The sequence below is a fragment of the Sardina pilchardus genome, chromosome 13, assembly GCF_963854185.1.
Source record: "Sardina pilchardus chromosome 13, fSarPil1.1, whole genome shotgun sequence".
NCBI lineage: Eukaryota > Metazoa > Chordata > Actinopteri > Clupeiformes > Clupeidae > Sardina > Sardina pilchardus.
Genome location: NC_085006.1, coordinates 22,514,101 through 22,519,100, shown reverse-complemented (window position 1 = coordinate 22,519,100; position 5,000 = coordinate 22,514,101).

The window sequence follows — 5,000 nt, the reverse complement described above, 5'->3', positions numbered from 1 at the left end:
TGTTCACAAGTCTCTAAGAGGTCTGCCTATGCACATATGCTTTTAGTAATAGCGTCTGATTTTCTGACATGTGATTTTCAACAACTCATCATTTATAAATCTGTCAGAGTTTTATATGCTACACACACACACACACACACACACACACACACACATACACACACACACACAGACAGACACACAGACGCACACATTTCCCTTAACACTGCAAGGATGCTTGAAGTTAACACATTAATATGATTAATCTGTAAATATTTGCGGCAATTCCTTCCTCATGCCGTAATGCGGCCGAACCCCAAGCCAAACACCCAAAACATTTTTATTTCCTTTTGGGCTAATCACTCTAAGCCTGCACTATTATCCTCTCTGCTCTGGTTTCCATACAGCCAAGACACATAGTAACGCAGCCTAACACAGGCGCGCGCACGCGCGTGTGTGTGTGTGTGTGTGTGTGTGTGTGTGTGGTACAGTAACACTGCTAAGACACGTTGGCCATACATAATTCTGTGTCTTATGAGATGTTTCCTCACTGCCTTTCCAAGTTCTTTTTTGTACAGGATGAGGAGATGAGGAGCGGTGTGTGTTTGTGTGTTGGGGGGTCATCTCAGAACAGGCACAGCCACAGATTGCAACATACTGCCCTTTCACACACACACACACACACACACACACACACACACACACACATACACACACACATACACACCCGTTGACAGACCCCTCCTCTAAGGGAGCTGCAGATCGACCTTGAGAGGACCTACCCTGGGACTCCCCAGTACAGCGCTGTCTAGATAAAGGCAGATAAAAACAATGTCTGTTTTGTACTGAGACACTGGGACTGTGTGTGTGTGTGTGTGTGTGTGTGTGTGCGTGTGTGCATTGGGCCTAGGTGTTACGATGATGTAATGTTAAAGTTGTTATTCCTCAAGTGGCTTGCTGAGTGTCAGAGTGTTGACACTGTGTGCAGCAATAGATTTTCATCTCTCTCTCTGTCTCTGTCTTTCTCTCACTGAACACACACACACACACGCACACACACACACGCACACCATCAACAACTGCAAGCAACTGCACTTTAAAAAGAACATCACTCTGATGTCACCTTCAAAGTGCTATTGTTAGCTTACAGTGTGATTTCTATAAAGAAAGTGTAAAGCATTACTAATTAATGATGCACATGGCAGCAAACTGCAGACAGCCACACCTGCACAGGTAAGAGGCATGCGCTGATCTCTCACCTTTTCCCACAGTAGCACATGTAAACTGCAGACCGCCGCACCTGCACAGGTAAGAAGCATGCGCTGATCTCTCACCTTTCCTACTGTAGCACAGCAAACACCCTGTCCTGTCCTGTCCCGTGAGACGCTCTGTCCACCTGACAGCTTCGGTCCTCCCCGTGATGTGTTTACCTCCACACGCCACAGCGATTTCACCGGCGTGTCCGCGCGGCGCAGGAGGTCGTGTCCCGCTGGAGTGGTGGGGGAATCGGAGCTCCTGAGGTTAAATGAAGGAATGAGCTCATCCATATATCTGTCTTCATTCATTTAACAGTGAGGCGTTAAAGCCCAGCTCTCATGCAGGGAAGGTACCCATGTACTGTATATACACACACACACACACACACACACACACACACACTCACAACACTACACACACACACACACACACACACACACACACACACACACACACACACACCTAGATTACGAAACGCAGACAGCATGGTGTGTGATTAATACACCTGTGGAAAAGGACCTGATGAAACCCATATTTTAACAGAGAGAGAGAGAGAGAGAGATGACAAGAGAGGAAGAGTGTAATTACTGTAAACTCAGGTTACTAAGAAAACGAGCCCTTGAAGTGTCCCCTCATGAATACAAGTTTTGCTCTGTAACCACATTCTACAGATGGCGCAAAGGGACTTCAAGTCCATGGAACAGGCAGATGGGGGTTCTATAGAACATAACATTGTTCCTCTGATGAGAACCAGTCGGAGAATGTACTGTAGCTCTAGGTGTGGGAACCATCTATCTATAGAGATCAAACTGTATGTGTCTATGGATCAAACACTAAACGCAGTTGGAATTCAGATGTAGACCAGTTACCTTAAGATTGTTCTGGATTACGTTAGTTACGCAGATCTTAGATCTTGTGGATTCTACAGTCATACTCAACATCAGGGTGCGTGTGTCTCTGTATTGAAAAATATTGTGTGGTGTGTGTGTGTGTGTGTGTGTGTGTGTTTAGATGTGTGAGAGATTTTTTGTGTTACCACACCTTCAGAAGTTCTCTCTGTGTGCATGGTTTTAATCATGGAAAAAGAAACATAATGACAGTGTAATTACCAGTAATGGAGCGTGTGGGTGTGTGAGAGTGGGTGTATGTGTATGGGTATGTGTGTTTGTGTGTGTGTGTGTGTGTGTGTGTGTGTGTGTGTGTGTGTGTGTGTGTGTGTGTGTGTGTGCGTGTGTGCGCGCGCGCGCATGTGTGTGTGTGTGTGTGTGTGCGTGTTTTAGAGACGGGAAGGACTGTGTGAGGGGGGACCTATCAAACATATCTTTGGTCAATTTGTTTCACTCGTAACAACTTTTGAGCGCTTTAACAGTTTTATGCGTTCTTAATGTTTTTCTAAGGGTATTTTAACTTAACGGCCTGGAGGATTATCAGAGTTTTATGTCTTTTTCCAGACTTAAACACTCATGCCTCATAGTCTGTCTGTTAAATGAGGCCCTGGTCTTTTTCACACATACCCAACGATGACTGGTGCTTCATTGCACGGATTAGGAGTCGAGATCCAGTCAAGCTCAAGGGGCGTAATGAAGAGCCAAGATTTGGGGAACATGACACCACACGCAAACATCTAAGAACATTCCCTGTAAGTTTTAATGTTTCATAAAACACATCATAGATAGAATAATCTGGATGATCAAACATAGTTCCAGCTGTGTAGGTGCATAGAACCTGTTTTGGTGCATAGGATTACAATCAGATCTGTGGAGAACAACAAGAATACAGAGAACATTGTTCTGGGAGAATACCCTGTATGGAGGCTCTGTTTTTAACGCTGCGCAGAAATGAGGCTTTAAACCGTGTTTATGGCTACGAGGACGTCTGTGTTTCCATTAGGCCTGTTGCTGGTGAATTTAAGCATGTGCAGGAGCTCAAGTGTGTGTGTGTGTGTGTGTGTGTGTGTGTGTTTCCATCAGCTCTCTGGTGCTGGTGTGTTGACACATGTCCAGGAGCTGTAGAGTGTGTGTTTCCAGCAGGTCTGTTGTTGGTCTGTAACACATGTGCTGGAGTGTGTGTGTGTGTGTGTGTGTTTGTGTGTGTTCACACGAGACCAGAATCCCAGAGCAGGGACGGACTGGCACAACAAATCAGCCCTGGCATATTTGGCCCAAGCGGCCCTCAAGCTGGTCGGGCACACCTAATTACAGTTTTTGCCCGTTGCTTGAACACTATAGACCCATGCTTAGACTAAAGTAACACAACTTGAAGTTTTGTTGCCATATCTCAAACACATGTACCTATACCTTAAACAAAAGTGCTGCTTTGCACTCTAGTTGTAATTCTGCAAAACACTTGCTCCTTTATGTGAGACACTTGGTCCTGCATACTACTCTCTATGAATACATAAGACACTTCGTTCAAAAATGAAATCTCATAGTACCATTTGTTAAACACATGTATCCAAAATACAAAACACATTGGGTAATTGCAACCTCTCAAATACACACCTGAACGCACTTACTTCCAAAACTGAACACCAATCAGCCATCTACAAAAAGCCCTCAGTTTAGCCATTGGAAATGGTGATGTGAATGGTATATTTCCCAGTGTTGTGTCATGTTTACTTGTGTGTAGAGTTTTGGCACAATGAGTGATGTTTTGCTAAATGTATTCAAGCAAATATGTTTTATATAAAGTAGACTAGTGTATTCCTCCTGATTTGCAAGTGTATGCATATGATGCAAGTGTGTTTCATTTTGTCACCAGAGTTACATTTTGACAAAGGATTGTTGGGTTTTGATAGCAGAGTTTAGGTACTGATAGAAGAGTTTCAATTTGGCATAGATGTGAAAGGTTTATTTCCTAGTGTTGTGTTATATTCACTTGTGTGTAGAGTTTTGGCACAGTGAGCGAAGTTTTGCTAAATGTGTTCAAGCAACGGGCAAAAACTGTAAATACAAAATCCTTGCATTACCCTTAAATATGCACATATTTTCAACTACGTGTTGTAGAGCACTGAAAGTGTGTGTTGGTCTGTGTGCGTGCGTCTGTGCGTTCATGTGTGTGCGTGGGTGGGTGTGAGTGTGTGCGTGCCTGTGTGTGTGTATAGCTGATATGGGCTCCCATTAACGGAATTCCATAAACTTGGCATAATGGTGTCATAATGATCAACACTTCATTTCTGTGCAGTTTCGAACATGTCAGCCAGAAATACCTGATTGCAACGCCTTGTTTTTGCTTTTTCCTACTTAACTAGATGGCGCTATACCTCAAATGAGCGGATTTGGGATGGGTTGACATGGCCCCTTGAGATCAACATATTAAAAAAAAAGTTGGTCATCCTAGGCCCTACGGTTCTCTAGGTATTCACAGAAAACTGTGTCCGGCCTAACCCCTCTTGGGGGGCCCAGAGCAGCGGGTGAGTGTTGGATCAAAATGAAAAACAATGGCTCTGTGTCACCCTTGTGGGGCAACATGCCAACAGTTTTGTGCAGCCCGGTCTTTCAGTGACCCGGGATTCATTGACACAAATTTACTGAAGAAAAATAAACTCTGACTATACTTACATGACTGCTATGCTAGATACACTAGTGGTGGTCATAATAAACAGGGCAACTTAGTTACCTGTTGCTGAAAATATTCTATTCCTGCAGGCTACATTGCTGGTACATTGTAGAACAGTATAGCTACATGATTTCCATTAGGAATGTCTTTCAGTAGCCTATTGTAAGGGTTAAGTTAGTTGGCTTGTGCATGGATGACTTGACGTT